A 22,206-nucleotide genomic window follows, 5' to 3' on the forward strand; every position below is an offset into this window, starting at 1 on the left:
GGGTGGGGGGCGGGTTATATAGGTGGAGGAGCCGTGGACACTAAGCCAAGCGGGTGGCGGGCGCGATCCTGGGCGTCGGTTCGGGTGGGGCGCGGCCAGCTGCGCGCGCGGACGGCCCGGATGCGGCCGCGGGGGGTGCGAGCGCGGCACGTGAGTGTGGGCGGGTGGGTGGGGTGGCCTCTCTCGTGCTCCTCTGGCACCCGTAACCGCCTCTCCTCGGGATGCGAGAAAGTTTTTCCGTTTTCGATTTGAAATTCAAATGAAATACAGTGCGGCGTCGTCTGGCGAGGCGGAGGCCGGGGAAAGAAAATATCCGCCGCCCTTCAAAGTTTGTGCTTGGTGCTGATCTGATCAGACGGGTGTGGGAGGTTGTGGAGAGTTCTGGAAGGCGCCAGAAGGCACCAGACCGACGTTGGATTCCCGCGGTGAGCGATTTCGGCATTGGATTCCCGCGAAAACTACATGGCGTGTTGCCACAGCGGGGCCCGTGTACTGGAAGCAGCCCATGGACTAACCTTCTTTTTCGCGAGGAGCAGCCCATGTAGCCGTTGCAAAACATTCGCCACGACGCCCAGCGCACGCCCAGCCGGCTGGCCCAGTGCGGCTTCTTTCTTTGCCTTTTCTGTTTCGTTTTTTCTGTAGGTTTCTCTGTTTTGTTTTGTTTTTCGTTTTTTGGGTTTCTCATTTCTTTTGTTTTGGTTTTTTCTTGGAAGTGGCTTGTGTTTTCAAAAAATGTTCAGAATTCCAAAAAATGTTCATGGGGTATTATAAAACTGTTCATCGTGTATTATATAATGTCCAATATATATTTTAAAAATGGTCATCATGTATTACAAAAATGTTCATCGTGTATTATAAAATGTTCAATATGTATTTTGAAATGGTCATCATATATTACAAAAATGTTCATCGTGTATTATAAATAAGTTCAGTGTGTATTTAAAAACATTTTCAACATTTTTTTCTCGAATATGCACGAGTATGCGTATCATTCATTGAAGAAGAAGAGGGAAGACTCCCCAACAAAGTTTATTTACATGCCGGATTTTTCGGCACTACCGCGGAAAGAAAACTAAGACCTACTATGACTCTATGGCCCACCGGTCTACCTCTACCTCAAGTCTATCTGTGCCCTTCTTGAGCAACCCAGCCTTGGCGACGCCGTTGAACACCACGTCATTTCTGTGCTTCCAGAGCATCCACATAGTCAGGAGGCATTTAGCTCTTGTTGACTTCTGGTCCATAACGGTCGTGTCCTGCCTGGTGCACCACGCACCTAAATCTTCATCTGCAAGAGGCTCAAAAGCCGGCCTACCCGTGATCCTCCCCAACCAATGCCAGATTTGCTTTCCAAACACATAGTCAATTAGCAGGTGCTATATGATTTCCTCCCCTTGATTGCATAACGGGCATGACTCCTGATGAGGTAGCCCTTGACGGGCAAGGCGATCCGAAGTCCAGCATCTGTTCTTGAAGGCTAGCCAGGCGAAAAAATGGCATTGGAGGGGTGCCAGCGATCCCCAAGTAAATGCCGCCATCTGCGACACCTCGAGCCCCATGAATCTAGCTGCGTATGCCGAACGAGCTGAGAACTGACCGTTTTTCTCCCAACTCTACTTAACCACACCATCCACATCCTCTGCAACCTGCATCACCGTAACTTGCAACCAAAGGCGAAGGAACTGAAGTAGCGCATCCGCCGTGAGATCCGGTCCAATGTCGCCTGCCCAGCTGTAGTTTTCAAGTCCGCGACTAACTTCATTCCTCTAATTTTAGGCAGGATTTTGTCATATATCAGAGGGGCTCACACACCCGAGATCCATTCAACCACTTGTCCTCCCAGAATAGAGTGGACTTCCCGTCGCCCACCATCGTGCTCGCAGTAGCATGTACCAATGCCATAGCCTCTTTTGGCACATTGACTTGGAATTCTCTCCAGGGCCTGTCCTTGTCGTATTTCTATAGACATGGCCATCGGGCTTGAAGAGCTTTGTTTAGCCATTGTAGGTTGGGGATCCCAAGTCCGCCGGCCCACTTTGGCCTGCACACCGCCTCCCAAGCTACGAAACAGTTTCCTCCTCTGGCCTCTTTCTTTCCACACCATAGGAAGCCACGGAAAATCTTGGCCAAGGCTGAGATCGTCTTCGTCGGCAAGTTTAAGGCCATCATGAAGTGCACTGGGATTGCACACAACACCGACTGGATGAGCAGTAACCTACCACTTTTTGGTAACATGGTCGCCTTCCAGAGTGGCAGCATGTCGCCCACTCTACCCACAAGACTTTGTAGTCGGGCTGCCGTTTGCTTCCTTAGTGTCAGCGGCAACCTAGGTACTTGCACGGGAACGGGGCCGTGGGGCATTCCAAGATATCAGTAACCAACATCATCTCATCTTGAGAGCAGCGGATCGACAGTGCCACGCTCTTGCTCATGTTGACAACCAAACCTGAAGCCTGGCCAAGGATCCGCAGAATTGCATGACAAGTGCGCGCCTCGAGGTTGTTAGGTTTGAAGAATACGACCACGTCATCCGCGAACATAAAGATCCGTTGTCGTAGACCCGATCTGGCTAGCTGCGCTAGTAATCCTTTTTCTGTGGCGTACTGGAAGATAGCTCGAAGCGGCTCCATTGGGGAGCATTGAGGACAGTGGGTCCCCTTGCCTAAAACCCTGGCAGGCCAAAATTGGTCGTCCCGGCAGACCATTAACCATAATTCTCGTCGAAGAGGTGGCCAGCAATCCACATATCCAAGCAATCCACTTTTCTCCAAAACCCATTCCCCGCAACACCTCGAGCAGGAAAGGCCATTGGATGGTGTCAAAAGCTTTGATGATGTCCAGTTTGAGCAAAACTGATGGGTTCTTCATCGAATGTAACCGCCTTGCCGTGCATTGTACCAGCATAAAATTGTCGTGAAGTGAGCGACCACAAATGAACGCACTTTGATGCGGGCCCACCAACCGCGGGTGATACACTGCTAGTCTGGTGGCCAAGATCTTGGCAAAAAAATTGCCGGCCCACTTATTAGGCTTATCGGCCTATAGTCTTTGATATCCACCGCCCCATGTGTTTTAGGGAGGAGGGACATTAGCGCCTTGTTGATTTCCGCGAGCCCTGTCATGTCCCGTAGAACTGCTCGAGTGCCCGCATGAAGTCTACCTTGATGATCTGCCAACAAGCCACATAGAATCTGCCTGTGAAACCATCCGGGCCCGGAGCCTTGTCAAGTGGCATTGATTTGATAACCTTTTCCACCTCTTCTACGGTGAATGGCTCCTCCAGGTGCGTGAGGTCGTGATATGGGAGATCGAGCCGGTCTAGGTTGACCGCGGCCAATCGGGGCGCCGCCGATCCGAGCAGGCATGCATAGTATTCATCCACCACCTCCGCAATATTCTCTTGCCCCATGTAGATTACACCGTCATGCTGTAACATAGTGATCACGTTCTTCTGCTGTCTATGCCTTGCGTGCTTCTGAAAGAAGGTCGTGTTCGCGCCCCCTTCCTTAAGCTGCAGGAGTCTAGATCTCTGCCGCGCAATCGAGCGCTCAAGCGAGCATAGCCCCAGGAGCCTCTTTTTCAACAACTTCCATAGCCCGTGCTCCTGATCGGACAATTGCCTAGAATCCATTGCTTTGTCAAGCCGCCCGATTACCTCCATCGTAATGGGGAGTTGGAGCCGAACGTTCCCAATCCAGCGATCGCTCCATTTTTGTAATGCTTTTGTCGTTGCATGTAGCTTGTTGTCCAAGGCGACGAAGGGGTTCCCTTCATATGGTACGGACTGCCAGGCTTCACTGACCATGTCAAGGAAACCCTCCACTTTGGGCCAAAAGCCCTCAAAATTGAAATGAAGGCCCAACTAAAAATCTGCGTCTAGGTCCAAAAGAAGGGGATAGTGGTCAGAAATTGCCGAGCCCAAAGCTGTCAAGAGATGGAGCGCGTAAATTTCTTCCCACGAGTTGGAGATGAAAAAGTGGTCAATTTTCTCCAATGTGGGGCTTCTTCGCTCGTTCGACCACGTGTAACGCCTGCCGTTCAAATATAGCTCCTTGAGCTCGAGCTTGTTCAAGAGTGCTCGAAATCTTATCATCATCCTATGGTTTATCGTGGTATTATTCTTATCCTCCGGGTTCACCAGCAAAATCCCCCACGACCACCCACAGTCCCACGTGCAAATCTCGTACGTCTCGCAGTTCTTGTAGGAACTCCACCTTCTCCGCATCACTCTGCGGTTCGTACACTCCCGTCAACCACCACATAGGCATTCCTTCTTGCTTGAAGAGAGTGGTGAGCGTGTTAGTCGTAATGTGCAAGTTGGAGGCCGATACCACCAAACTGCCCCAAGCCAGCAGAATACCACCACACCTGTGCCAACCGCAGGGACATAGTAGAAGTTCTCGAATTTATTACCAAGGCATTGTTTTACAACTTCGCTTGTCATCACTTCCATTTTCGTCTCCTGAAGACAAACAATGCTGACGGCAGCCACCATCACTACCTGGTACACAGAGCTACGGTACGCCGGGTAGTTAAGTCTGCGCACATTCCACACCAATAACTTCGGGGGTTGTGATGCCATATCAAAAACCCACCACGACCACCACTAGTCGCCAAGGCGCTACTGGCCAAGTACTACCTCCTCGTCGTCTCCCAAGAGAGGAAGTGCCGACGCATCCCATACAAACAAGGCGAGAAGGGCCTTCACATGGCTGTCCACCAGAGGTTGTCGAACAGATTGACATACGCCTGAAGAGCTTCGTTCGTAATCACATCTCCCTCATTGGCTAGGCATAACTTCCTGATGAGCACCGCCTACTGTTTGGACGCCTTCGATATGCGACCACCCTTGGCCAGCCGCACGCTCCGCCGTGGTGTGGATACCGGCGGCCTCTTCTGCCGTGGTTTCCTCTGTTTCTTCGGGAGCTCTCTCGTTTTGGGTTGTGACAGCAACGGAGACAACACCTGCCTTAGTTCCGAGCACATCATTGCTACCTGGTCTTGGGGTGACTGATGACCCACGAGTATAGGGGATCAATTGTAGTCCTTTCGATAAGTAAGAGTGTCGAACCCAACGAGGAGCATAAGCAAATGACAAGTGGTTTTCAACAAGGTATTCTTTGCAAGCACTGAAATTATAAGTAATGGGTAGTTTGATAGCAAGATAATTTGTAACGAGCAAGTAACGGTAACGGCAAATAATATGTAGCAAGGTAGCCCAATCCTTTTGTGACAAAGGGCAGGCCAAAACGGTCTCTTATGATAAGCAAAGTGTTCTCAAGGGTACATGGGAATTTCATCTAGTCACTTTCACCATGTTGGTTTGATTCATGTTCGCTACTTTGATAATTTGATATTTGGGTGGACCGGTGCTTAGGTGTTGTTCTTACTTGAACAAACCTCCTACTTACGATTAACCCCCTCGCAAGCATCCGCAACTACGAGAAAAGTATTAAGATAAAATCTAACCATAGCATTAAACTTTTGGATCCAAATCGGTCCCTTACGAAGTAGCGCATAAACTAGGGTTTAAGCTTCTGTCACTCTAGCAACCCATCATCTAATAACTACTCCACAATGCATTCCCTTAGGCCCAAATATGGTGAAGTGTCATGTAGTCGACGTTCACATGACACCACTAAGGAATCACAACATACATATCATCAAAATATCGAACACATATCAAGTTCACATGATTACTTGCAACAAGATTTCTCCCGTGACCTCAAGAACAAAAGTAACTACTCACAAGTGATAATCATGCTCAAGATCAGAGTGGTATTAAATAGCATAATGGATCTGAACATATAATCTTCCACCAAATAAACCATATAGTAATCAACTACAAGATGTAATCAACAGTACTAGTCACCCACAAGTACCAATCTCAGGTTCCGGTACAAAGATTGAACACAAGAGATGAACTAGGGTTTGAGAGGAGATGGTGATGTTGAAGATGTTGATGGAGATTGCCCTCCCCAAGATGTGAGAGTTTTTGGTGATGATGATGACAATGATTTCCCCTTCCGGGAGGGAAGTTCCCCCGGCGGAATCGCTCCGCCGGAGTGCAAAAGTGCTCCTGCCCAAGTTCCGCCTCGAGACGGCGGCGCTCCGTCCCGAAAGCCCTCTCCTTATTTTTTCTAGGTCAAAATGACTTATATACCAGAAGAGGGGCACCGGAGGTGGGCCGAGGAGGGCACAACCCACCAGGGCACGCCCAGGTGGGCTGTGCCCACCTGTTGGGCCCCCTCTGGTAGTTATTTGCTCCAATATTCCTCATATATTCCAAAACAACTCTCCTTAAATTTTTAGCTCATTTGGAGATGTGCAGAATAGGTGACTCTGACATAGCTTTTTCAGGTACAGAATTCCAGCTGCCGGCATTCTCCCTCTTTGTGTAAACTTGGCATATTATGAGAGAAAAGTGTTGGGGAACGTCGCATGGAAAACAAAAAAATTCTACGCACACGCAAGATCTATCCATGGAGATGCATAGCTACGAGAGGGGAGAGAGTATCTACGTACCCTCGTAGACCGTAAATGGAAGCGTTTATTAACGCGGTTGATGTAGCCGAACTTCTTCGCGATCAAAAAAACCAAGTACCAAACGTACGGCACCTCCGCGTTCAGCACACGTTCAGCTCGGTGATGTCCCCGCCTTCTTGATCCAGCAAGATGGGCGAAGTAGTAGATGAGTTCCTGCAACACGACGGTGTGGTGACAGTGGTGTTGATGCTATCTCTGTAGGGCTTCGCCTAAGCACTCCAAAAATATGACCGAGGGACAAAACTGTGGAGAGGGGCGCTGCACACGGCTAAGAGATTGTCGTGGCCTTTGTGTGGCGCCCCTCCCTCATATATATAGATGGGAGGAGGGAAGGCAGCTAGGAGGCGCCCCAAGGGTGGCCGCCCCCCCCCCCTTGGGCTCCTGTCCTATGGCGCCCCCCTTACCTTGTTTGCACAAGGGGGAAGGAAAGGTGAGGAGAGGGAAGGAAGGGGGAGGCTGACTCCCCCCTTTCCTTCTCTCCACAAGGGTTGCGGCCTTAGGAGGGGCGCGCCAAACCCTTGTGGGCTGGTGTGTCCTCCCCCTTTGGCCCATATGGCTCATTAACCTCCCGGGGGTTCCCGGAACCCCTTTCGGTGATCCGATGACTACCCAGTACCTCCCGAAACTCTTCCGGTATCCAAATAGCATCGTCCTATGTATCAATATTTACCTCCGGACCATTCTGGAGCTCCTCATCATGTCTGTGATCTCATCCGGGACTCCGAACAACATTCGGTCACCAAATCACATAACTCATATAATAATATATCGTCAATGAACATTAAGCGTGCGGACCCTACGGGTTCGAGAACAATGTAGACATGACCGAGACACCTCTCCAGTCAATAACCAATAGCGAAACCTGGATGCCCATATTTGTTCCTACATATTCTACGAAGATCGTCGAACCATATGACAACATATGTAATTCCCTTTGTCTATCGGTATGTTACTTGCCCGAGATTCGATCGTCGGTATCTTCATACCTAGTTTAATCTCGTTACCGGCAAGTCTCTTTACTCATTCCGTAATACATCATCTCGTGACTAACTCCTTAGTCATTTTTCTTGCAAGTTTCTTGTGATGTGTATTACCGAGAGGGCCCAGAGATACCGCTCCGATACTCAGAGTGACAAATTCTAATCTCGATCCATGCCAACTCAACAGACACCTTCGGATATACTTGTAGAGCATCTTTATGATCACCTAGTTACGTTGTGACGTTTGATAGCACACAAGGTATTCCTCCGGTATCCGGGAGTTGCATGATCTCATAGTCGAAGGAATAAGTATTTGACATTAAGAAAGCAATAGCAATAAACTGAACAATCATATGCTAAGCTAACGGGTGGGTCTTGTCCATCACATCGTTCTCCTAATGATGTGATCCCGTTATGAAATGACAACTCATGTCTATGGTTAGGAAACCTTAACCATCTTTGATCAACGAGCTAGTCTAGTAGAGGCTCACTAGGGACACGGTATTTGTTTATGTATCCACACATGTATTTAAGTTTCCGTTCAATACAATTCTAGCATGAATAGTAAACCTTTATCATGATTAAGGAAATATAATAATAACCATTTTATTATTGCCTCTAGGGCATATTTCCATCAGTCTCCCACTTGCACTAGAGTCATTAATCTAGTTCACGTCATCATGTGATTAACACCCATAGTTCACATCGCCATGTGACTAACACCAAAAGAGTTTACTAGAGTCAATAATCTAGTTCACATCGCCATGTGATTAACACCCAAAGATTTTACTAGAGTGTGATCATGTTTTGCGTGTGAGAGAGGTTTTAGTCAATGGGTCTACAACATTCAGATCCGTGTGTACTTTGCAAATGTCCATGTCTATAATGCTATGCATAGAGCTACTCTAGCTAATTGTTCCCATGTTCAATACGTATCCAGATTGAGACTCAGAGTCATCTGGATCAGTGTTAAAGCTTGCATCGACATAACCCTTTATGACGAACCCTTTATCACCTCCATAACCGAGAAACATTTCCTTAGTCCTCTTTAGGTACCTAAGGATAATTTTGACCGCTGTCCAGTGATCCACTCCTGGATCATAGTTGTACCCCCTTGCCAAACTCATGGCAAGGCACACAACTGGTCTGGTACACAACATGGCATACTTTATAGAACCTATGGCTTTGGGAATGACTTTCATTCTCTCTCTATCTTCTACTGTGGTCGGGCTTTGAGTCTCACTCAACTTCACACCTTGCAACACAGGCAAGAACCCTTTCTTTGACGGATCCATTTTTAACTTCTTCAAAAACTTTTGCCAAGATATGTGCTTTGTGAAAGTCCTATTGAGCGTCTCGATCTATCCATATAAATCTTGATGCCCAATATGTAAGCAGCTTCACCGAGGTCTTTCATTGAAAAATTCTTATTCAAGTATCCTTTTATGCTATCTAGAAATTCTATATCATTTCCAATCAACAATATGTCATCCACATATAATATTAGAAATGCTACAGAGCTCCCACTCACTTTCTTGTAAATACAGGCTTCACCGTAAGTCTGTGTCAAACCATGTGCTTTGATCACCTCATCAAAGCGTATATTCCAACTCCGAGATGCTTGCACCAGTCCATAGATGGATCGCTTGAGCTTGCACACTTTGTTAGCACCTTTAGGATCGACAAAACCTTCTGGTTGTATCATATACAACTCTTCTTTAAGAAATCCATTAAGGAATGCAGCTTTGATGTCCATTTGCTTGATTTCATAATTATAAAATGTGGCAATTGCTAACATGATTCGGACTAACTTAAGCATCGCTACGGGTGAGAAAGTCTCATCGTAGTCAACCCCTTGAACTTGTCAAAAACCTTTTGCGACAAGTCGAGCTTTGTAGATAGTGACATTACCATCAGCGTCTGTCTTCTTCTTAAAGAACAATTTATTCTCAATGGCTTGCCAATCATCGGGCAAGTCCACCAAAGTCCATACTTTGTTCTTATACATGGATCCTATCTCAGATTTCATGGCCTCAAGCCATTTATCGGAATCTGGGCTCATCATAGCTTCTTCATAGTTCGTAGGTTCGCCATGGTCTAATAACATGACTTCCAGGACAGGATTACCGTACCACTCTGGTGCGGAACGTGCTTTGTTCGACCTACAAGGTCAAGTAGTAACTTGATCCAAAGTTTCGTGATCATCATCATTAGCTTCCTCTCCAGTTGGTGTAGGCATCACGGGAACGGTTTTCTTTGATGTGCTACTTTCCTCTGATGTGCTACTTTCCATTTCGAGAGTAGGTATAGTTACCTCATCAAATTCTACTTTCGTCCCACACACTTCTTTCGAGAGAAACTCCTCTAGAAAGGACCCATTCTTGGCAACAAAGATATTGCCTTCGGATCTGTGATAGAAGGTGTACCAATTGTTTCTTTAGGGTATCCTATGAAGACGCACTTCTCCGATTTGTGTCGTGGATTTAACACGGCAGATGCCCTAGTGAAAGGACGTAGCCATGGAGCCATCGCAACTAGGTTAGCTTGAAGGGGTTGAACGGGACAAAGGACACAGGGACTTTACCCAGGTTCGGCCCCTCTCAACGAGGTAAAAGCCTACGTCCCGCTTCTAGTTGTATTGCTTGAGTCTCGATTACAAGGGAGCGAATACGCTTGACCTAGCTCTCGATCAATTGTTTCTTGAGTTAACTCGCCGCCGGGTCTCACCTTTACATACACAGGTCGAGACTCGGAGGCTTATAGAGTCCCGGCAGGCTCACACAACATGACCGGCTCGGTTTCTAACTAATCAAGTCTGACAGAGCAAGTCTTCATACGGCGGTTCACAGGCCCGGGTCTTGGGACTTTCTCCAGGCCTGCTTCCATGAGCTGTCGTCTTCACGTCTTGGGCCTCTTTGGACCTTCTTCATGTCAAACCGCCAACGATGTAACCCGGCCCCTCCTGGGCGGGTCACACCTCGGAGCTATATCCCCAACATTAGGCCCTGGGTTGATTTGAACTTGTTCATATCAATCTTCACTCTTTAACTTTAACAGACTGCTTCAGTACCAAATTCTTATGTAGACCGATATAACCCGCCATGACATCATATAAACAGAATCATTATAACCTGCCATGACGTCATGTGCATTAATTCCGCACAAGACCCGTGATATCCCAACGGATCTTTATCTTAATGGGCTTCCCGAAAATTGAGGCACCCGCATGGCTAACATAATCATTTTACCACCTCGATTTCCGCGCATGCCATCTTATCACCTCCTTATAAATAGGGACAGGGGCCCTCTTTTTCACTTTTACCCCTGCCTCTATCTCTTTTTCTTCTTCCTCGCAACGACCAACGCTATCGGAGCTCCGCCGCCCCCATTGACTGCATCAACTTGCCGCTGCATCAACCTGATCTCGACCAAAAAACGGCGGCGCCCCTCCGCTGCTCATCAGCATCTCCAGGTACCTATCTCCTTTTTCCCTCGAATCTGCATTAGGGTTTCTGCAGTTCATCGTTGTTCATCGGTGTTCATCACTCTTCCCGTAGTTCATCGACCATGCCGTCTTCAGTTGAACTAAAACGCGGTGCTAAAGTGACGCCTTAGTCACCTCTAATATCTACTATCAAATAGGGATCCACTTCCTCGTGTTGAGATTCACTCCCCGCGCAGTAGTTCTTCCACTGTTTTAGGGCTAGTAATTTTCTCCTGTTTCTGGAACTGCCGTAGATCCAATATTATAGAACTGACCTATGGAATCTGTTTGTCTAGCACTTACTGAAATTTCACTCAACCTCAGATCCGCAAACACCTGCATAACCGTCACTGCTCGGTGGCTCAAACGATACTTTATAACCCGCCATATACCAGCCGGTTTACTTAAGAAATGTTAAACCGCCAATATCCGACCCAACTGTGCCTTGCCAATTTATTGTTTTTTAAATGCCAACTGGCTTACTTTGCAAAATGAATTTGCTTTCTTCTAACCATTGGGCGGCTTAACATCAAAAATTTGACCCGCCATGATGTCGTTTCTAGTCTTTTTCCTGATAAAAATGACTAAGACCGTTACTTCCCGCGACTGGGTTGTCTCCACTGTCACAGAACAATCTCTCCAAGAGTTTGTTAACATGGGCGTCTTGCCATCTAAAGATGCCATCCACTAGCGAGTTCCAGGAACCGAGGTTCCTTGTCAACCAAAGGAGGGAGAAGTCATAGTTTTTTCTGATCACATGCTCCGAGGCTTCTCACCGCCCGGCTAAAAAAACTTCCGCGACGTTCTGAACTTTTATTAGCTTCACCCTCAAGACATCGGACCCAATTCAGTCTCCAACATCTGCAATTTTCAAGTCTTTTGTGAGCCCAACGTTGACCTTTTCCGGTAATTTTACTATCTGAACCGCCAAACAGAAATGACAGATGGGCCCATCCTTGAACTTGGCGGAATTTCTATCCAAAGGCGAAGAGACATTGTCTTTCCTGTAGCCTCGCTTCCCAGTCACCCTAAAGATTGGAATCAGACTTGGTTCTATTGCCAAGACACTTCTCCGGCGGGTGAAAACCCTCTGCCGGGTTTCCGTAACTGCTGGCTTAGCCCAAGGAACCCACTTCCAGATCGAATCAGCTCTGCTGAACGGGCCAAATATGGACCCGCTTTTAGCAAGATAAGGGCCTTGATGGCTAATGGCCTAACTGGCATTGATTTGGTCCGATGCTGGGTTGCCTGGAGGATTACGCCCTTGAGTCGCCGCACCGGTTTAATGTGCACATATACGGGTGATGTCAAAGATCCCTTGCGGTTTAATTCAACATGCCTTGAAGAGAAGGATATCAATGAAATGACCAAGTCCTTGCTCGGGGAGACTGTAGAAAACTGCAACAAGACAGGGCTGAACCCCTTCTGCGTCCTTAACCCGGCTCCAGCTGTAAGTGTTTCAAACCATTTTTATTTTGTTCATTATTATCATACATTGTATTCTCCTTATCCTCACTTGCTTTCTTCAGGCCGACTCTTCTTTCCGGAACAAGAAGCTGCAGGATAAGCTGGCCAAAAAGGCCAGGGCAAAGACCAAGGGTCCCAAGAAAACCAAAAGAAAACAGATGTAACAGAGCAATTCACCCTGGATGATGAGTCGGAGGTATAACTTGATTCTCTTGGCTCCTTTGTACATCTTTATTGACGCCGACCCTTCTCAGGATGACGCGGAAACCAGCCAGGCAGATGCTGAAGAGGTAACTATTATTTCCTCCGACTCAGAGCCTTTGCCAAGACAGAAAGTTCGGCAAGTGACCCGGAAAGTAAGGTTTTCTCACCCTTTAGCTTACTTGGATCCAAACTTTATTTTGAAGAAACAGCAGCATGAAGTCCGGCGTACAACCCAGAACAGCGGAGGGGGAGACCTTCATGCCGGCTTACCCAACACGCCGGTCCCTCGCAAACGTCTAAAAGAGGTGTCTCAGAGTTCAACTCTCTCCTTTCCAAAGGCGGGTCTTATTCGTCAACCCCTTAATCCTTCCGACTAAAATTATCAGGGAACTTCTCATTCATCCTCTGGCGATTCAACTGGAACTCAACTGCCAGCCTTCAAGATTGCCCCTGGGTAACAATATTTTACTTGTTTAATTAACACCTTGAGATGATATGCTCATATCTTTATGTCTTCCTTTCAATGGTATATCCAAAGCAAGCAAGAAGTTTTAAATGGGCAAGCCAGCCGAAGATCCAAAGGTCACTGAGCCGGAGCGACAGTTGTCAATATCCGAGGCTTCAAACCAGAACCCTGAAGCCACTGCCGATGACCCATGACCAGAAACTTATGATACCATAGTTGATCCAATGGGTGCTGACCCATCCAGTACTAAGCCGCCAAGTCCTATCAAGCCTGCTGAGGAAACTCCTTCTCAACAAACTGCCGAGGACGTCATCATCACTGGTACCAGCTTCAACGAACCAGGGAATCCAACTATCTTAGCGAAACATAGCGCCAAGGAAGAAGTTCTAACCGCCAATAAAGGCAAATGGAACTTGGACCTGGAGAGCTATGTCGGCTTTAACGCAAGGGAAATCCATGCTGGCTACTTGAACCGCCTTCATACCAGCCGTGAGATGGAGGTCGGCCTGGTAAACCTGATGAAGGAACGCTTTGAGGTAAACAACCGAACCCTTCTCATATGAATCCATGTCAGCCGCCAAGTCTAGAGGATATGAAAGAAGTGAAAATGCTGTAGACTTAAATAATAGCTTTCATCTTGTATCTCCTCAAAATCAGTTTGTCTCCATTAGATCCAAATGAGTAGCCCCCAAGAGCCGGTCTAAACTGAATAGTTAAACCGGGACTTAAAATCTTGTTGCTAAAATCCGAATATGTAGCCCCCATGAGCCGACTTAAATTGAAAAATTGAGCCGGGTCATCAAGTACTTTTTTTTGAAATAATGACGTACATTAGCCCCCAAGTGCCAAGTATAGAGTACTTGTAATATTCTTGGGACTTCAATAGAGTGATCATCATAAATTCTAAGTACGGCTTGATTATCTCTTTGCATGCTGAATTAAGCATGAAGTAGTCACAAGTGGTCGACCTGCGACAGAATATCAAATCACAACAAGCAAAAACTTCAAAGGCCAGGGCAGAACTGAAAACCACCTTGGAAGTATCCGAAAAATTGAAAATATAATTCAACACTGAAAGAGTTGGCTAGGATACTGAGAAGGCGGCTCTATTGAAAAGAGCTGAAGACGCTGAAGCTGCGCTTAAGCCGGTGACTGAAGAGTTAACCGGCTTAAAGCGACACATTAATCATATGGCAACCGCCATCTTTGGTAAGTGACATTGCACTTCAATCTTCCGCCACCAATTTACTTTGACCCACCTAGTGACATATCAGTGTGTTTGCTCAACAGGCCCCAGGAGCTCCAACCTTGGCCAAGATATGCTTGTGAAGCTCAAAGCCGTGTACACCCTGGTGGAACAATTATACACTGGCACTCAGCGGACCATAGCGGCTATCTCCCACAACAAACAGCCACCCACACTCATCAGGGAGGTATTGGACAAACTGTCTGTCATGCCCCAAAGACTTGAAGAGATAAAGCGATCATCCACCCGAGCTAGTGCCATTACCGCTCTGAGTCGGGCCAAAGCGTGGCGAGCAGAGCTAGACCCGGAGGAGATGGCCACTGGCTGTCCAAGTCCTAAAGAAGACGGGTCTCGCTTTGATGCAAATGACTTTGCCAAATGTGAAGGAGATGCGTTCCCTGGCAAGCAAGCTGGCCGAGGAAGCCGATTTATCCAGGTATCAGGCAGCTTACACGAAGGAAAATGAAAAAGTGAAAGCGCCAGCTTATGAAGTTGTGGATCTCATCCCTCCAACACGTAAGCATACTTTTTCTCCTGATGTTGATCCATCCACACTTATCGATGATGAAGCTATATTCAAGGCCTTAACTGGCATCGACTGGACGTCACCTGACTTCTAGATGGGCGAAGAAGAAGAGCTGGAGCAGGATGACCCGGAAGCATCAACCCGCCGCGACGAAGGCAACTGACATCCGCCGGCTCTTAATCATGGCTTAAGTTCAGTGTGCTGAAAAACACTTGGTTCCAATTTGCAGGCCCGCTGTGGCCTTGTAATAGGCTAGACTTGAAAACAATGATCTGTCATGCCATCGTGCATGTTTATCTTTTGAATACTTAAACCGCTGAACTGAAATTTATGATCCACCACTTGTGCCTATAATATTATCCATCATGTGGATCAGATCAAATATTGTCATATTCCCTGCACACAAGCAAATAGCATGTTCCCTGGCGGTTTAAACCAGGGCGGGTCACAAATACCTTTGAAAACCCTGATATAAGTCTTTGAAAGAAGACTAAAGGCTATCTAAGCCGGAAATGTGCTGGCGACTTAAAGTGGAAAAAACCAGGGCGGTTTATCAAACCCCAGATATTCATATCATTATGGAAAAACATACCTGTAGATTAATATCATGGAAACTCCTTTGATAATGATAAGCCGTAGACATGAAATATCATGATGTTTGATTGCTCGAGGCAAATACCTTGGAGGCTTACAATCCGCTATCAGGGAGGGTTATCCACCCAATATGCTCAATTATGAGTCATATAATCAAGGCTACATGGCTTGCATTGCACCAAGTATACTTGGGCAGAAGAAATTATTGATGGACGCAAATCCAAAATGTCCAGAAGTAAAGAATTTCAGAAAAAATCAAGTGCTTTTATAGGCCGCACAGCCTTAAAAAATTCAAGTGCTTTCATGGGCCGCACATCCACTAAAATTCGAGTGCTTTCATAGGCTGCACAACCTTAGAGTCGTCCTAGCTCATTGTAAGCCGACCCTCACATGACAAACCGCCATTTTAACCTTAACAAGTTCAGGGTCTTAGTTAAAAGATTGACTGTTAAGAGTACGACGGGTCATTCAGGATTACCTGGTGGAGTAGCATCATGCAGACAGGCAGGTCAAAACTCAATTATGGCATGGAAGCCTGATCAAGAGGGTAAGCATAGCTATGCTCATTGAGCAGGAAGCCCCCAAGTGACCTATAATATGGCATGGAAGCCTAATCAAGAGGTTGAGCAGGAAGCCCCCAAGTGACCTATAATATGGCATGGAAGCCTGATCAAGAGAGGGTAAGCATAGCTATGCTCATTGAGCAGGAAGCCCCCAAGTGACCTATAATATGTCATGGAAGCCTGATCAAGAGGGTAAGCATAGCTATGTTCATTGAGCAGGAAGCCACCAAGTGACCTATAATATGGCATGGAAGCCTGATTAAGAGGGTAAGCATAGCTATGCTCATTGAGCAGGAACCCCCCAAGTGACCTTATGAACAAACAATAAAGACTCAGATACTTAGAAATGAAACGATAGAGGCCCTGATTTACCAGGGATGCTGGCTTTATTATATTGATCATAATATATACATTGGCGAAAGTATGTACATCACAAGAGCTGATGGCTCAAGTGTAATAAGGCCGAAGATGAGCGATGTTCCAAGGCCGGTGGGTCTCCTCCTCCGATGTGCGCAAGTCCTTGTGTTCTCGAATATCAATGAGCCGTTGTTCAGGTTCTTGCTGACCACAAAAGGTCCCTCCCAAGGTGGGGATAACTTATGCATATCTGTTTGATCCTGGATCAACCGGAGCACCAGATCGCCTTCTTGAAAGCTCCGGGTCTTAACCCGGCGGCTATGATAGCGATGCAGATCTTGCTGGTATATCGCCGAACGAGCCGCCGCAAGGTCACACTCCTCATCCAACACATCAAGAGCATCCTGACGTGATTTTTCATTAACGGCTTCAACATAAGCCACCACCCGGGGCGAATCATGACGAATATCCCTTGGAAGAACCGCCTCTGCCCCATAGACCATGAAGAAGGGCATATAGCCTGTTGACCTGTTAGGAGTAGTATTGATGCTCCAAATTACTGAGGACAATTCCTCAACCCAACAACCCGGCGTTTGTTGTAAGGGAACCATAAGCCAGGGCTTTATGCCTTTCAAGATTTCCTGATTGGCCCTCTCAGCTTGACCGTTAGACTGTGGGTGAGCCACTAATGACACGTCAAGATGAATATGCTCTCATTGACAGAACTCTCTCATAGCACCCTTAGACAGATTATTGCCATTATCAGTTATGATACTGTGAGGGTAGCCCAAACGGAAGATGACTTTTTTAATGAATTGAACTGCCATTGCCGCATCACACTTGCTGACCGGCTCTGCCTCAACCCACTTAGTAAACTTGTCAACTGCCACCAAAAGGTGGGTCTTCTTATCCTTAGATCTCTTGAAAGGTCCGACCATATCAAGCCCCCAGACTGCAAACAGCCAAGTAATTGGAGTTATCCTCAATTCTTGAGCCGTCACATGAGCCCGTCGAGAAAATTTCTGACAGCCATCACACTTACTAACAAGATCCTCTGCATCGGCATGAGCCGCTAACCAGTAAAATCCATGACGAAAGGCTTTAGCCGCAAGATATTTAGAGCTGGCGTGATGGCCACAATCACCTTCATGTATTTCCCATAGAATCTCACGTCCCTCTTCAGGAGAAACACAGCGTTGGAAAACGCCTGTGACACTGCATCTGTGTAACTTGTCATTGATAATAGTCATAGACTTAGACCGCTGGGTTATCTGCCTGGCCAAAGTTTCATCCTCAGGTAACTCACCCCGGGTCATATAAGCCAAATAGGGAACTGTCCAATCAAGGATGGCATGGAGAGCCGCCACCAACTGTGCCTCCGGGTCAGGAACAACAAGATCCTCTTCAGACGGCAACTTACTGCAGATTATGCAATACATCGAGAAAAACATTAGGGGGTACCGGCTTACGCTGCGACCCAAGCCGGCTCAAAGCATCAGTCACCTCGTTCTTCCGTCGATCCAGATGCTCCACCTGATAACCTTTGAAATGTTGGGCGATATTATCAACCGCCCGGTGGTAAGCCGCCATGAGTGGGTCCTTAGAATCCCAAGTGCCAGAGACCTACTGAGCCACCAAATCTGAGTCGCCAAAACACCTGACCCGGCTTAGATTCATCTCTTTGGCCACCCTTAGGCCATAAAGCAGGGCCTCATATTCAGCTGCATTGTTCGTACAGGGAAACATCAGCCTTAAAACATAACAAAACTTACCACCTCGTGGGGAAGTCAAAATAACTCCAGCCCCCGAGCCCTCCAATTGCCTGGACCCATCAAAATGAATAGTCCAATACATATTATCAGGCTTCTCCTCAGGCATCTGTAACTCTGTCCAGTCGTTGATGAAATCCACAATAGCTTGTGACTTGATAGCTGTCCGGGGCATATATTTCAAACCATGGGGTCCAAGCTCAATGGCCCATTTGGCCACTCGACTTGTGGCCTCTCTGTTTTGAATAATATCGCCCAAGGGAGCAGAACTGACCATAGTAATGGGATGACCAAGAAAATAATGCTTGAACTTGCGACTGGCCATGAACACCCCATATACGAGCTTCTGCCAATGTGGGCATCTCTGTTTAGAATCAATTAAGACCTCACTGACATAATAAGCCGGCCTTTGGATTGGATACTCCTTACCCGGCTCTTTCCTTTCCACTACAACTGCCATGCCGACGGCTTTGCTGTTAGCGGCCACATATAAGAGTAGAGGCTCCTTCTCAATAGGAGCTGCAAGAACCGGCGGCTTAGCCAACTGTTTTTAAGTGCTCCAAACGCCTCATTAGCAGCATCACTCCAAACAAAATGATCTGTTTTCTTCATCATCTGGTATAGAGGAATAGCCTTCTCTCCCAGGCGGCTTACAAACCGGCTTAAAGCTACAATACGACCCGCCAAACGCTGGACATCATTGACGCACGCCGGCTTAGCCAATGAAGTGATGGCCTTGATTTTCTCCGGGTTAGCTTCAATACCTCTCTCAGAGACCAAAAAATCCAAGAGCTTGCCTGCAGGCACACCAAAAACACATTTGGCCGGGTTAAGCATCATTTTATGGACCCAGAGATTGTCAACGGTCTCTTTTAGATCATCCAACAGAGTCTCCTTCTTTCTAGACTTCACAACAATATCATCCACATAAGCATGAACATTACATCCAATCTGATTGTGGAGACAATTCTGAACACAACGCTGATAAGTCGCCTGGGCACTCTTGACCCCAAAAGGCATAGACAGATAGCAGAAAGCTCCAAAAGGTGTGATGAAAGCCGTCTTCTCTTGGTCTTTAACTGCCATCTTAATCTGATGATAACCAGAATAAGCATCCAAGAAGCTTAAATGCTCACAACCCGCCATAGCATCTATGATCTGATCGATACGGGAAAGAGCAAAAGGATCAGTTGGACAAGCTTTATTAAGGACTGTGTAATCCACACACATACACCACATGCCATTTTTCTGAAGTACTAGCACTGGGTTAGCCAACCACTCAGGATGAAAAACTTCCACGATGAACCCGGCCACTAAGAGCCGGGCCACCTCTTCTCCAATGGCCTTTCGTATCTCTTCATTCAAATGACGAAGGAATTGCTTGACCGGCTTAAACTTAGGATCAATATTGAGAGTGTGCTCAGCGAGTTCTCTCGGTACACCCGGCATGTCTGAAGGCTTCCATGCAAAGATGTCCCGGTTCTCACGGATGAACTCGATGAGCGCGCTTTCCTATTTCGGATCCATATTAGCACTGATAATAGACTGTTAAGATGATTCGCCAGGGACAAAGTCAACCTGCTTAGTATCATCCACCGATTTAAGCTTCAACAAAGGGTCATGCTCTGTGGTTGGCTTCTTTAACGGGTTCATATCAGCCAGGTCAACATTGTCTCTATAAAACTTAAGTTCTTTCGTGGCACAGGCAGACTCAGCATAAGCAGCATCGCCTTCTTCACACTCCAAGGCTATCTTCCTGTCACCATGTACTGTGATGGTACCCTTGCGACCCGGCATCTTAAGCTGCAGATATACATAACAAGGCCGTGCCATAAACTTGGCGTAAGCCGGCCTTCCAAACAAAGCATGATAGGGACTCTTGATTTTATCCACTTCAAAGTTCAATGTCTCCGCCCTGTAATCATGTTCATTACCGAAAGCTACTTCCAAGGCAATGTTACCAACTGGGTAGGCTGACTTACCAGGCACCACCCCGTGAAAGACTGTAGAGGACGGCTTAAGATCTTTGTCAGTCAAATTCATACAGCGGAAAGTATCATAATAAAGGATATTGATATTGCTGCTTCCGTCCATAAGCACCTTAGTGGACTTGTAACCTCCAACCCGAGGGGCTACCACCAAAGCCAGCTGACCCGGATTTTCAACCCGGGGCCGGCGATCCTCGCGGCTCCATACAATTGTCTGCTCTGACCATCGTAGGTATCGAGGCACTGCCGGCTCAACTGCACTTACCGCTCGTTTATGAACTTCTGATCTCGCCTGCACAGACTTGTGATGAACACATGATATTGGCCACTATTAAGCTGCTTTGGATTACTCTGATACCCTGACTGCTGTTGCTGATTACCCTGATAGGGGTGCTGGTTATAACTTCCCTGATTGCCCTGACCTTGATAGCCGAAATTTGAGCCGCCACCTCCGAAGCCGGGCCCATGAGAGCCGGATCCTGACCCGCCGTGCGGGCCATTATTGTTATTGTGGTCCTGATGAAAACTGGAGTTCTGATATTCCTTCATGATAAAACAATCTTTCCACATGTGAGTCGATGGTCTATCTGGAAAACTGTGCTTTGGGCAAGGCTGGTTCAACATTGCCTCAAGGTTGAACTTCGGCCCTCCAAACCGAGGTTGTGGCTTTCCCTTACGATGTCGATTGTTATTCTATGTATTGGTATTGGCCACAAAATCTGACCCGCCGTTAGCTTGCTTGCGCTTACCGTTATTGCCTTGGTGCTCACTACTGCAGGTTGCTGCTAACGCGACACTACGATCAGAGACCCTTCGACGAAACTGTGTGCGATGCCATAATCACAAACGGTGGTGTAAAATAACCGTCAAAAAGGTGCAAAACGTATGCGACGGAGGATGCATCAAACACGGTTCAGATTTTAGTTGCGTGTGTGATGCAGGGCACACAGTTCAGCTCAATTAACTGTTTGCGATGAGGAGGAACAAAAGAAACGGGCAGCCAGATGAAGGTGTGTGCGATATACATGATATGGTTCACTCGGATGAACTATTTGTGATTAGGCAACACAAAAGAAATGGGCAGCCAGATGAAGGTGTGTGCGATATACGGCATGCGGTTCACTCGGATGAACTGTTTGCGTTGAGACAAGAGAACATAAACGGTTCAATATAACAAGATGTGTGTGATACGCGGCAAACAGGTCTGTAATAAAAAATGTGTGCAAAGGCCGATAATAACACAGACGATTGCTTCTAATAAGACGTATGTGATATGCTCTGTCTACACAACATCTATTGGCCATTGGGGGACGGGCGGTCATCCGGATGTGCCATAAGGATGCGAAGATGCATCCAATCAGTAAGGACTAGCTGTTCCACCAGTAGCTCATGTAAGAGAACTCTCAAGTTAAGTGTGCTCAGGCTGGAGCAGCCATCAGATGGGTGACTGGATGGGAAGTTGTCTTGATGTTAAATTAACTGATAGGATGGGTCACATTTGTCAAATTAAATGACTAATACGACCCATCCCATGAGTTAATTTAACCTCGAGGTCCTTTTTTTTATTTTTTTTATTTTTAACACATGCTAAAGAAGGTCTACCGCATTACTTTTTGACAATGTGCGATATATGGCATACAGTTGATCCATCTGACCTGTTTGTGATGGAATAGGCCGCGTGTGTTGTGGGCAAACGGTTGCTAGTATTCAACCGTTTGCGATTGATGAATTCATCACCGACAGGTTCCCTAGTGTGGTCCGTGTTCATCTGATCATCATCTACTTCTTGTGCTAGCTCGATGTTCCTTCTATGCTAAGTTTCCATTAATTGATGGCGTTTTATGAACACGCCACCATTTCCCGCCATTTCCTCACCTGTTTCCCGCCACACGTTTTATGAACAAGCATAGCCTATAGCACATCCACCTTTTCCAAGCATGCTAACCCACCAAAGCGCCGCCTCTGCCATCAACCTCGTCGACGAGGAAAACGAGCAGGCGCCACGGCCCATCGAGG

Source organism: Triticum aestivum, chromosome 4D (genome assembly GCF_018294505.1).
Source record: "Triticum aestivum cultivar Chinese Spring chromosome 4D, IWGSC CS RefSeq v2.1, whole genome shotgun sequence".
NCBI lineage: Eukaryota > Viridiplantae > Streptophyta > Magnoliopsida > Poales > Poaceae > Triticum > Triticum aestivum.